Here is a 14,568-nt window from a genome sequence, read left to right as displayed (position 1 = left end):
TCCTCCTTCTTCTTAGCCTGTCTTAGTCTATAAGCTGCATTGAAACCTGTGCACCATGTGCAATTCTGCTGGTGTCTGAAACACCAGTGGCACAGCCTCAAGCCTCACAGAAATGTACAAGCCCCACAGGATGACAAACTGACAGACAAGTTTGTCTCCCTTAGCTTTGAAAGCCTCTGCACCCTCCCCTTACCTAATTCCTACCTGGAACTTGCCACTTTGTGGTCCCTGACTGCTCCCTCTCTTTCCTGGCTCTAGGGGTTTGGTGCCTAGGCTTGCCTTCCCCCACCTTTTACCTGGATATCCTGCTACTCTGCAGATCCCTGGCCTCTCCTGCTCCTTCCCTTTCCTGTAGGAAATACTCACAAATATATGTACCTTTGGTTGGCCCCTAACTAATGACCAACTGTCACAAAAGTGTGAAAGTTCAATTATTTTTCTCTGAGTCACTACTAATTCTAAGGCATAATTTATACCTCAAGATTCCCTGTGAAGCAGGGACTTTGTCTGAAATTGCTCACTTGTTTGAATTCTCTCCTCTCCTCCATTGCCAGTTTCTCCTGAGAGCATTTCATTAATAAATCACACATGAATCCTAGTTTCGTATCTACTTTTGGGAAGCCCATCCTATGAGAAAGTATTTATTTATCTGTCTTCCTGTGGGATCACTGTAGGCTGCCTGGTCCCTTGATCAATATTTACTGCCCCTCTCAAGGGAGCCAACTTGTATAACTCTCTCCTTCTTGACCTCACCTTCTAGTCTTCTCTCCAGACCTAAGAGGGGCAACAGCTCTTTTGATGCAAGCTCCAGAGTCTAGCTCTATTTTCTGGTTTCCCTTCACTGAGCCCACATTATTTCAATAGAAAAAGTGAAAAATCACAAAAATTTAAGAGCTTCCTAGGATTTATAATCATTGAGCCTGCTCTACAAATTCTTACTTTGTTTTTTTCTTAGTTTGTACCTTAATTAAGAGAAACTCGATAAAATGGATAAGTATATGGGTTCTGGGGCTTTACCACTTAACAGGGGGAGAGCTTAAGTAATATACACATAATAATATGTATACATAATATATATATGTGTGTGTGTATATATATAGTTGTAGTTGTGGTTGTTGTTAGATGTCAACAAATTAGTTCGTACTCAAAGCAACCCCATGTACAACAGAACAAAATTCTGCCCAGTACTTTGTCATCGTCACAATTGTTGCACTCACTACATTTGAGCCTGTTGTGAAAGCCACTGTGTCAATATGTCTCATTGAGAGTCTTCCTCATTTTCATGGACACTCTACTTTATCAAACATGATGCCATTTTCCAGGGACTGATTCCTCCTGATAATGTATCCAAAGTAAGTTAGACAAAGTCTTGCCATACCTGTTTCTAAGGGGATCCTGGCTGTACTTCTTCCATGACAGATGTGCTTATTCTTCTGGCAATTCACTGTCCATGTATTATTGCAACTCTTCAGCAAAATTTTACTTGAATGTGATATTAATGATACTATTTAATGTTTTCCCAATTCCACTGGAATATAAAACACATATACACAAACACACAAGTATATATGAATATAAGGATTTTTCATTTTTAAGAAATAAGATTCTACACTCGTCTGACAGAGCCTGGTGAAATCTCTGAGACTATGTCCCCTTAGCTGCCCTTCAGGTCTTGAATCAAACCCACTCCTGTGGCTCCCAGCCAAACAAAAGACAGGCATATGAGCACAACATTTACATTGGGTAGATACACTCCTTGGAGAGATCAATCATGGGAGAATAGAAGGGCTGTGCATGCACACAAAGACAGCTCAGGGGACAGGAGTGCATAGGAGGGAAGGACACAAGAAAGAGGTAACTATGAGGCGGAAGTGGGAAGAGAGCTGTTGCATTGTGGGAGACTGCAGTTAATGTCATGAGACAAAGTTTATGTGAACTTCTGTATGGAAAATGAATTTGCTCTGTAAACTTTCACCCAAATCACAATATTTTTTTTTTTTTTAAAAAAGAAGGTTCTATAAAATAGAATATCATTTTAATTTCAAGGTCAATCATATAAACTGTTGCTAGTTTGAATTTAAAAACATTTTATAATGGAACATTTCCAAATATATATTAAATAGAATAGTAAAGTATACTCTCATGTCCTCATCACTAAACTTCAATTATACAAATATTTTCCCATTTTATGTCATCTACCTTCATGGCATAAACTTTTTCTTGGCATAAGTATTTTAAAACAAAGCCAAGAAATCATGTAATTTTACACGTAAAAGATGTACTATATATTATTAATATAGTAATGATAATTTCTTTATATCTTTTAATACCCAGTCTGCATTTAATTTCCCCCATTTTTATTGTATTTATTTATTTTTAAGGCTTCTAAGCAGGGTATATAAAGTATTTGCTCTGTATATTCCCACTTCTTATAAATGAAGTTCATTTATCATGTGATTTTGTTTGTCATTTTCTATTCCTGGCTAAAATTTATGCTGTATTTGTAAGACTATATTGTATTATTCCATGCCATCTAGTTGATTCAGACTTGTAGTAACTCTGCAGGACAGAGTAGAACTGCCCTCATAGAGTTTGTAAGTCTGTAATCTTCATGGGAGCAAACTGCCACATCTTTCTCCCATGGAGAATCTAGTGGGTTCAGACCATCATCCTCTAGGTTAGCAGCCAAGCACTTAACCATTATGCCACTGAAGCCCTTATGTTATATTACAGGGGAAAAAAATCAACTTGGATTAGAAAATCTGGATTTTAGTTCCTACTCACTATTTATATGATATTTGGCAAGTTATTTAGTTACTCTGAATCTTAATCTCCTTAATTGGAGAAATGGAGCAAAAATATTTAGCTGTTACTGAAAATGTGAGAATTAAAATACACATTAAGATACCTGTAAATTTGTAAATGCTAAAGAGACTCTATTGTGTGCAAATAAAGTCACTATTGTGACTGACCAGTGAAAATTTTCTTTGCTTCCAAGCAAAGAGCCCAGTGTACGTGATCTACTGATGGCATGTAATCGGTCACATTATACATTAAAGACTGCATTGTAAGTTATGGATTACAGAATTTGACTGCTAAACAAAATGTCAGTGATTTGAACCCACCAGTTCTCTCCATGGAAAACAGATAATGCAATCTGCTTCTGTAAAGATTTATAGCCTTGGAAACCCTATGGGGCAGTTGTACTCTGTCCTATACGGTCACTATGAGTCGGAATCAACTTGATGACTGTTTAGTTTTGGGATTTACACTGTGAGTTAGTTTGGCCTACGATATTTAATATGAGCCCACATATTGAAGCCAATTTTTACAGAGGAACACATTTTAATAAAAACCTTATGGTTGCCATTTGGAATTGGGCAACAGAAGTGCTATTTTTTGGTCTTGTTTTAAAAACTTGTTCTATCCAATGAGAATAAGAGTTCATTTACTTATACATTGATAATTATAACAGAAGTTCTTGTTGTTACTGTTGCTCTTAGGAGACTTGGAGTCACTGGTGACTCATAGTGACCCTATGTACAACAGAATGAAACACTGCCAGTAGTGCACCATTCTCACAATCCTTGCTATGCTTGAGTCCATCATTGTAGACACTGTCAATCCATCCCATGGAGGGTCTACCTCTTTTCCCCTGACTCTCTACTTTACCAAGTATGATATCTTTCTCCAGGGACTGGTTCCCTCTGACAACATGACCAAAGTAGATGAGATTAAGTCTGGCCATTCTTGCTTCTAAGGAGCATTATGTCTGCACTTCTTCCAGGACAGATTTGTTCATTCTTCTTGCAGTCCATGGAATTTTCAGTATTCTTCATCAGCACTACAATGCAAAGGCATCAACTTCTTCTTCAGTCTGCCTTATTCATTGTCCCGTTTTCACATGCATACATGGCAATTGAAAATACCATGGCTTGGGTTAGGTGTACTTTAGTTTTCAAAGTGATATCTTTGCTCCTTAACACTTTAAACAGGTCTTTTGCCACAAATTTTCCAAGAGTACTACAACCCCTGATTTATTGATTGTTGCTTCCATGAGTATTGATTATGGACACAGGTGAAATGAAATCCCTGACAACTTCATTCATATCTCCATTTATCATGATGTTGTTTATTTCTCCAGTTGAGAGGATTTTCATTTTCTTTATGTTGAGGTGTAATCCATACCAAAGATGGTACTGTTTAATCTTCATTGGTAAGTCATCTTCACTTCCAGCAAGGAGGATGTGTCATCTGCAAATCGCAGGTTACAATGAGTCTTCATCCAATCCTGATGCCACATTCTTCTTCATATAGTTTAACTTCTTGGATTATTTGCTTAGCATACAGATTGAATAAGTATAGTGAAAAGATATAACCCTGAGGCAAACCCATCCTGATTTTAATCCCTGCAATACCCCTTGTTTTTTTTCTATGTACAGGTTCCTCATGAGCAAAATTAAAAGTTCGGAAATTCCCATTCTTTGAAATATTACCCATAATTTGTTATGTTCCACAGTGTTGAATACCTTTGCATAGTCAATAAAATACAAGTAAACATTTTTCTGGTTTTCTTTGTTTTCAGTCAAGATTCATCTGACATCAGCAATGATATTCCTCATTCCATGTTTTCTTCTGAGTCCAGCCTGAATTTATGGCAGGTCCCTGTCTATACACTGCTGCAACCATTTTTGAATTATCTTCAGCAGTGTGATATTAATGGTATTGTTCAATAATTTCCACATTCTGTTGGATCACTTTTCCTTGCAATTGGCACACATATGGATCTTTTCCAGTCAGTTGGCCAGGTAGCTATCTTCCAAATTTCTTGGCATAAATGAGTAAGTGCCTCCATTGCTGCATCCATTTGTTGAAGCATCTCAAGGGATATTCCATCAATTGCTGGAGACTCATTTTTCACCAATTTCTTTGGTGCAGCTTGGTCTTCTTCCTTCAACACCATTGGTTCTTGATCATATGTTACCTCCTGAAATAGTTGAACACTGATAAATTCTTTTTGGTACAGTAATTCTGTGTATTATTTCCATCTTCTTTTGATGCTCCTTGCATCACTGAATAATTTACCCATAGATTCCTTCAATATTGGAACGCAAGGCTTGAATTTTTTCATCAGTTTTAGAAATGATAAGGATGTTGTTCCCTTTTAGTTTTCTAACTACATGCCTTTATTATTTTATTATAATACTTTACTTTGTCTTCTTGAACTACCCTTTGAAATTTTCTGTTCAGCTCTTTTATTTCATCTATTTGTTTTAGTTATTAAATGGGAAGCTCTGGTAGCATAGTGCCTAAGGCATTTGACTGCTGACTAGAAGGCTGGCAGTTCAAACCCACCAGCCACTCCTTGGAAGGAAGATTGGGCAATCTATTTTCATAGTGATACTGCCTGAGAAACCCAAGGAGGGGTCACTATGAGTTGGATCCAACTCCACAGCAGTGAGTTTTTTGTTTGTTTGTTTGTTTTGTTTTTTTTTAGTTACTCTATGTTCAAGACCAAGTTTCAGAGTCTCTTCTGACATCCAGTGTGGTGTCCTTTCTTCCTTTCCTGTCTTTTTAAAAATGACCTTTTCCTTTCTTCATGCATGGTGTTCTTGAAGTCATCCCACAATTCATCTGCTCTTTGGTATTGGTGTTCAATGTATCAAATTTATTCTTAATATGTCCTAAATCAGGTGGGATATAATCAAAGTCATATTTTGGATCTTGTGGACTTTTTAAAATTTTCTTCAGCTTCAACTTGAACTTGCATATGAACAATTGATGGTCTGTCCCATAGTGAACTCCTGGCCTTGTTTTGACTGATGATGTGGAGCTTCTCCATTGCCTCTTTCCACAGAGGTAGTCATTCTGAGTCTGTTGTATTCCATCTGGCGAGGTCCACATGTATGGCCACAGTTTATATCATTTAAAATGTTGTTGCAATGAATAATTCATTGATTTTGCAAAATTTTATCATGCAATCTCCGGCAGGGAGCTCTGGTAGCATAGTGGCTGAGGCATTTGACTGGTAACCAGAAAGCTGACAGTTCAAACCCACCAGCCACTCCTCAGAATGAAGATTAGGCAATCTACTTCAGTAGAGTTACCACCTTGGAAACCCAAGGCGGGGTTGTTATGTGTCAGGACCGATTCAATGGCAATGAGGTTTTTTTTCTTTTTTTGGAAACTCTGGCATCATTTCCATCACCAAGTCCATGTTTTCCAACTACCGATGATTCTTCTTTGTTTCTAATTTTTGCATTCCAAGGACCAGTAATAATCAATTCATCTTGATTGCATGCTTGGTCAGTTTCTAACTGCAGAAGTTGGTGATAATCTTCAGTCTCTTTATCTTTCAGTTTGGTGGTTGGTGTGTAAATTTGAGTAGCAATAGTAAAACTGGTCTTCCTTGTAAGCATATGAATTTATCCTATCACTGATAGCACTGTATGCCAATCAGAGCTCCTGTACTTTATGGTAGATATTGAAATGTTGTTTTGATGATGAATGTGGTGCCATTTCTCTTTGATTTGTCATTCACAGCATAGTAGACCATATAGCTGATTCAAAATGGCCAATACCACTCCATATTAGGTCACTAATGCCTAGGATATCAATCTTTATGCATTCTTTCTCATTTTTTATAATCTCCATTTTCCCTAGATTCATACTTTGTACATTCCATGTTCTGATTATTAATGGATGCTTGCAGCTGTTTCTTCCCATTTTGAGTTGTGCCCCATTAGGAAATGAATGTCCTGAAATCTTTACTGCATCCATGTTATTAAGGTTAACTCTACTTTGAGGAGGCAACTCTTCCCCAGTGGTATTTTAGTGTCTTTCAATCTGAGGGGCTCATCTTCCAGCATTATATCAATGTTTCACTGCTATTCACAAAGTTTTCCAGTAATATATCAGAAAGTGTTTCACTGCTATTCATAAGATTTTAAGTGGCCATATTTTTCAGAAGTGGATGGCCTTATCCTTCTTCCCACTCTGTCTTAGTCTAAAAGAGCTGTGGAAATCAGTCCACCATGATGCTCTTCAGCGCACACTGAGCTCAGCTGGCATAATATAGTCCACAAAGGCAGTGTCCTTCATCTTACTTTTGTGAGTACCAGCCATATCAGGTATAACTATTGGTCTCCCTCTGTCTGGAGCACAGAAAAGTGGAGAAAATAAAAGACTCAAGGTAACAGTTGGTCCAAAGGACTAATGGATCACATGAAACCCGTCCTCAATGAATCTGAGACCAGAAGAACTAGATGGTGCCTGGTTACCACTGCTGACTACTCTGAAAGAAATCACTATCGGGGGTTCTAGATAGGATGGGACAAAAATATGGAACAAAAATCAAAATAGTAAAAAAATTACCAAGGTTGCTGGTCTGATAGAGACCAGTAAAACCCTGAGACTATGGCCTTTAGACACTTTTCAGAACTGCAACCAAACTCAGGTCTGTGGCTCAAAGTAAAATATCCAAAAGATATATCAGACACATAGCAATAATAATAGTAATAAATTGAAAAGATAATGGTTATGATTTTCCTGACCTAATTTTATTTATATATCCAGAAGCACATTTTACCAAAGCAAGTAAGTACCACTTAGAAAGGAACACAGTTAAAATCATAATAGTTTTCTCAAAAATTTTAAAAGTTGAAGTTAGAAGGCAGTGAAATAAAATCTTCAATGTATACAGACAGAATTACTGCCAAGTTAGAAATATCTACTCAGCAACAGAACTTTTTAGAAAATTGAAATTAGAATGACTTGATACATATAACAAAAGTTAGAAATCAGCAACTGAGAAAGTATATTAAATATAAATGATAAAATAATCTATACAAACAGGGCCATAATTTTTTTATTTATTACAGTGAATGTAACTTGGCAAAATTCCCTATTGAAAGACTATATCTCTTAGGTGCAATTTTTGTTTGTTTGTTTTTTGTGTTCAATAAATTATGAACAAAGGATTATTCCTTAACCTGACGCAACACATAAAACCTTCTTTCCCTCTGCACCATCTAACTTTAGGATCAAATCATGAGACGCAATCTGTTTCTTATTTATGTAATTAAAATTTATGAAAATTAGGTTACTATTATTATTTTAAGCCATGGATCTGAGCATCTTAAAATACTTTAGGATGCTCACCAAAAACAAAGACAGCCATGAAAGTAAAAACTAGGCTGCTCACAAGCTACAAAAACACTCTCATGAAATGAAGACACACTGGGAAACAGAACACTGACCAAACCCCATGGCACACACCCACTTAGGAATTTTATTTGACTTTGGGAGACCGAAGTTTTAACAAATTACTAACATCCTTAATAAATGAGCCTGGACTTCTTCCTACTAGGACAGTTATTTTGGAGTTTATGTTCAAAAGCACTGTAAGCTGAATATACTTATTATACTTTAGAACTTCAGTGAACAGTTAGGGAAAATGAGTTTCCATTTGTGTTGTCTTTTTTGTTTTTTAGAACTTTTATTTAATGCTCAGTTTCAATTAAAGGGTCTGAGTAAAATTCCCTCCATCTGAGACTCTGGCAAGTTAATGTTTATCTAGGACTTGTCTTTCTGTGGAAATGAGTTGATCTCATTGCTGTATATATTTTCAAAATCTGAGTGCCCCATATGTTAGTTTTGTGTGACGTTGTAAAAGCATAGGTTTTGAGCAAGCCTCACAGAGTAATGAAGTTATGCGGATTTTCTGTTTTGCTTTATTCTGAGAACTTGCCTCTAGTCTACAGTGTTGTGTCTAAGTTTCTATCTCATATTAGACTGAAGGCCATAGCTGAGTTTCTAATTGTGGCAATATTAAGTCTTGGAAAAACTTTCTTGTGCCTGTTTTATGAATTGGACTTTCTATAGCTATACTGAGAAAATTAGATTGTTTTATTTAAACAGTGCACCAAAAAGTATAGATTGTTAATTTTCTTTGATATAACAAGGCCTTTAAAAAGGATAAATTATTCTAATTTTTTTCTCTAATGGATCTTATAAAGCATGCAAAAGACAAATTTATAAAAATATAATAATTTCCTAACTCTGGATGGTATTAATAAATTATTAAATTAAATCATAATATTGCCTCAAAGAATTTACTCTGATTAGTTAAATGGTAAATAAGTGTTTATATAAATTAAGCAATCCTAATATTGCAAGGAATTAATACAAGTAAATGCACTCTGATAAAAGTTTTTTATGTTCTTGTCAACCTCAAAAGCAAAATCTTCAAAGCAAAATATTTTAAATAATTTCAGCTAGATATAAGAAATTTGTTTTATTTAGTGAAGGTGAGTTGTTAGTTGTTCTTGTTGTTAGCTGCTGTTGAGTCAATGCTGAGTCATAGTGACCTTATGTACAACAAAATGAAACACTGCCTGCTCCTGTACCATCCTTCCAATCCCTGCTATGCTTAAGCCCATCATCACAGCTACTCTGTCGATCCATCTTGGTGAGGGTCTGCCCCTTTTTCTCTGACTCTGAACTTTACCAAGCGTGATATCCTTCTCCAGAAACTGGTCCCTTCTGACAACATGACCAAAATGGGTGAGGCAAGTCTGGCCATTCTCATTTCTAAGGTGCATCCTGGCTGCATCTCTTTCAGGATAGATTTGTTCTCTTTTCTGCTATCCATGGTATTTTCAGTATTCTTTGCCAACACCACTATTCAAAGGCATCAGTTCTTCTTTCATCTTCCTTATTTGTTGTCCATCTTTCACATGCATCATATGCATATGAAGCAGTTGAAAATTCCATGGCTTGATTTAGACACACCTTAGTCTTCAAAGTGGCATCTTTGCTCTTTAGCACTTTAAAGATATCTTATGCAGAGTTGCCCAGTGCCATGCAACATCTGATTTCTTGACTGCTGCTTCCATGAGTGTTGATTGTGGGTCCAACTGAAATGAAATCTCTGACAACTTCAATCTTTTCTCCATTTTTTGTGATGTTGCTTAATGGTCCAGTTGTGAAGATTTTTGTCTTCATTATGTTGAGGAATAGTCCATACTGAAGACTATAGTCTCTGATCTTCACCAGTAACTGCTTTAATGCCTCTTCACTTTCAGCAAGCAAGGTTGTGTCATCTGCATATTGCAGGTTGAGTCTTTCTCCAATCTTGATGAAGCATTCTTTTCATATAATCCAGTTTATCATATTATTTACTCAGCATAGAGATTGAGTAAGCAATACACTGCTGTACATATTTTTTAATTATCTTCAGCAAAATTTTTACTTGTGTGTGATATTAGAGATATTGTTCAGTAATTTCCACATTCTGTTGGATCACCTATCTTTGGGATGTACACAGATATAGATCTCTTCCAGTTAGTTTGTGAGGTAGTTTTCCTCCGAATTCCCTGGGATAACAAGTCAGCTCCTCCCATGCTACCTCTGTTTGTTGAAACACCTCAGTGGGTATTCCATCAACTCTTAGAGCCTTGTTTTTCACCAATTCCTTCAGTAAAGATTGTGCTTCTTCCTTCAACAACATTGGTTCTTGATCATATGCTACCTCCTGAAATAATTGTACATTGACCATTTCTTTTGGTACAGTGATTCTGTGTATTCCTTCCATCTTCTTTTGATGCTTCCTGTATCACTCACAGTAATTTTTATCAATTCCAGTATGAGAGAAAACTGTTTGACAGAAGAATAATAAACAAAATAGAAGGAAAAGAATATAGTTATCTCTTGTCTTCCTAAATACCAAGACCCTCCTAAGCATATGTAAATGAATTGAATTTAACCAATTCTTTCTTTGATAATGAACCTCTGAGACACACAGTGATCCAGATAAGGTTTTAAAAAGACCCCTCCTAACCAAATGAAAATCTTTAAGACAAATGAAAATAATATAAAAATATGAATATTAGTGAGATCTAAAATAAAAGGTCACCACTCATCTGTCAGCTTGTCCTACTGTAGTGGCTTGTGTGTTGTTGTGAGGCCGGAGGCTTTGCCACTAATATTTCAAATACCAGCACCCAAGTAACATTTTGCTGAAGATAATTCAAAAACAAGGCTGGAGGTTCAAACCTACCAACCACTCCTCGGAAGGAATGTTGGGCAATCCTACTTCCGTAGTGATACTGCCTCCAAAACCCAAGGAGGGGTCGCTATGAGTCGGGGCCGACTCGACGGCAAACAACAACAACAACAAATTCAAAAATGATTGCAGCAGTATATTGACAAGGAACTTCCAGAAATTCAAGCTGGATTCAGAAGAGGATACAGGAAAAGGAATATCATTGCTGATGTCAGATGGATCTTGGCTCAAAGCAAAGAATTCCAGAAAGATATTTACCAGTGTTTTATTGAGTATGCAAAGGCAGTCAACTGTGTGGGTCATAAAAAATTATGAATAACATTCAGAAGAATGGAAGTTCCAAAAGACTTAATTGTGCTCATGAGGAACTTGTACATAGACCAGGAGGCTGTCGTTTAAAATCAGGAAGGGTATGTATCAAGGTTGTATCCTTTCACCATACTTATTCACTTTGTACACTGAGCACATAATCAAGGAAGCTGGATTATATGCAGATGAATGTGGTATCAGGATTGGAGGGAGACTCATTAACAGCCTGTGATGAATAGACGACACAACCTTGCTTGATGAAAGTAAAGAAGACTTGAAGCCCTTACTGGTGAAGATCAATGCAGTGAATTACTTGATGTGGTCCTTCTAGCCATTGTCCCCCATTCTGTGATGTATTGTAAATCCCATTATCCATGCCTGCTTGGGGTGGTGTGGTAGTTTAGGTCAGGTATCAACTTGGCTGAGAAGCTGGTCATTACCTATGTTGTTATTGTTGTTATGTGCTGTGGAGTTGGACCCAACTCATAGCGACCCCTCCTTGGGTTTCCAAGGCAGTATCACTATGGAAGTGGATTGCCGCATCTTCCTTCCAAGGAGTGGCTGGTGGGTTTCAACTGCCAGTCTTCTGTTAGCAGTCAAGTGCCTTAGACACTACGCTACCAGAGCTCATTCTCTGTGGTGGGATTTGCCTTGAGCTGCTGATTGTTAAAGCCATCCCCTTAGGTTATTGCTGTTGGGGCAACACAGGTGGAATGTATCTAGAGTCCTGCCTTGCTGGAGGGTATAATTCAAATCACCACCCTTAGCTTCCTTGAGGGTATACCTACGAATTTCCTGGGAAGGTTCACCTTCTACTTGCTCTGGTTTTGTGTTTGGGCTCATCCTCATCTCATCCTGGGATTTGGGACAGCAGCCATCATCTGATCTGCTGATTGAGGTTCATCAAACCCCGAGAATTGGAAGGATCCTCCAGACCAACTCATGGACCTGGGACTTGCCAACCTGCCGGCCTCCACCACTACTATGTGAGATGAACCCTTGGGTGTCTGTGAGTTCTGTGAGGTGTTACAGAGAAATATAGAACCCTAAGACAGGGGTAATTACTGGGAGGAAGAGGAGTTAATGTCTGAAATGATGGAGTGGCACTGTAGTTTGGACATTTGGGACATCTTTAACCTCTGCCTCCGAGGGACCGGCCTTGTGCTGGTCTTTCTGAGATAAATTGTTCAAGCAATCAGAGAACTACAGTCTTCAGTATAGATTACACCTTAACATAAGTAAATCAAAAATCCTCACATCTGGACCAATAAGCAACATCATAGTAAATGGAGAAAAGTTTGAAGTTGTCAGGGATTTAATTTTACTTGGATCCACAATCAACACCCGTGGAAGCCAAATCCACCAGCCACTCTGAGGAAGGAATGTTGGGCAATCTATTTCCATAGTGATACCGCCTCCGAAACCCAAGGAAGGTTCACTATGAATCTGTCGACTTGGTGGCAGAGTGTACTATGCTGAGCAAATCTGCTGCAAAAGATTTCCTTAAATTGCTAAAGATGTCACTTTAAAGACTAAGGTGTGCCTAACCCAAGCCATTGTATTTAAATTCACCTCACATGTGTGAAAGCAATAAATAAGGAAGGCTGAGGAAGAGTTCATGCCTTTGAATTGTGTTGGTAAAGAATACTGAAAATACCATGGACTGTGAGAAGAACCAACAAATCTGTTCTGGAAGAAATACAGCCTGCATGCCCCTTGGAATCGAGAATGGCCAAGCTTCATCTCACCTACTTTGGTCATGTTGTAAGAAGAGACCATTCCCTGGAGAAGGATGTCCTGCTTGGAAAGTGGAAGGTCTATGAAAGAGGTGAAGGCCCTCAATGTGATGAACTGACACAGTGGCTACAATGCTGCACTCAGGTATAGCAAGGATTGTGGAGCTGGCCAAGATGGGGCAGTGTTTCATTCTGCTGTACATAGTGTTGCTGAGTTGGAGACGACTCAGTGGCACCTAACAGCAGCATACCTTTTTCATACACACACACACACTATATATATATATAATTTAACCCACTGCCATCAAATGGATTCTGACTCATAGTGACCTCTAGGACAGAGTAGAACTGCCCCATAGGGTTTTCAAGGTTGTAAATCTTTATGGAAACAGACTGCCACATTTTTTCCCCATGGAGCAGCTGGTGAGTTTAAACTAAAGATCTTTTGGTTAGCAGCTTAATGCCTTACCACTGCACCACCAGAGCTTCTTGTGTTTGTGTGTGTGTGTGTGTGTGTGTGTATCTATCTTTTAATTGGGAATAAATATATTGATTTTTACCAGTTAAAGAGTTGTACTCTAAGGGAGATATAGCAAAGACAAGACATTTTAAAGGTTTATTTAAAGAGAATTTATGATTCAAGTTCTTATTTTCTTCTGCAGCTAAACATTTAATGAATTCATTTATAAGAATTTTTAGGAATTTTAATTTCAAATAGCATATAAAGCAAGGAATTGATTGTTCTGTTCTTAAGATAACAAAATTTTCTTTGATTACTAGGTTAAAGAGTCAATATTATTCTTTGTGCAACGTGCCTCAAAGGCAAGAGCCCAAAAGAATAAATTCCTTAGTCAATAACCAAGGCACATGGCTTTGGGAAAAGCTACATTTTTGCCTTTAAGACATAAAATAACTCAAGTATTGTTTCTCTGTGATCTATGATATCTTCTGACTACTTTGAAACTTAATGGAAAGCTACAAAAGATTTGTTCTTTTTATAAAAAGAAATATGATGAAAATGGTTTATTTAATATATCATGAATTACATGAAACATGTTGTCTAATCAGAAGTACCAAATTTTCTTTGAATTAAAATTTGTATGCAAGTAATGTTGACTTTATAAATAGTGTTTGTCTGATCAAGCTCATAATATGAAGTAGTGATTTTATTATTTCAACTATTAACATAATAGCTTTTTCCTTTGAACCTCTTGTTGTTGCTATGTGCCATCAAGTCAGACCTGACTCACAGCAGCCCCTCCTCGTGTTTCCGAGACAGTATCACTACGGAAGTAGATTACCCAACCTTCCTTCAGAGGAGTGGCTGGTGGATTTGAACCACTAGCCTTCTGATTAACAGTCAAGTGCCTTAGGCACTATGCTACCAGAGGTCCTCCTTTGAACCTGATATCTTCAAAGTCAATGACTTGAACTGATTTTGACTTTGAACCGGTTCAA

Source organism: Orycteropus afer, unplaced genomic scaffold, assembly GCF_000298275.1.
Source record: "Orycteropus afer afer isolate SDZICR_OR568_19922 unplaced genomic scaffold, OryAfe1.0 scaffold00504, whole genome shotgun sequence".
Classification (NCBI taxonomy): Eukaryota; Metazoa; Chordata; class Mammalia; order Tubulidentata; family Orycteropodidae; genus Orycteropus; species Orycteropus afer.
The sequence above is the reverse complement of the archived record's forward strand: the minus strand, read 5'-3'. Positions refer to the sequence as shown.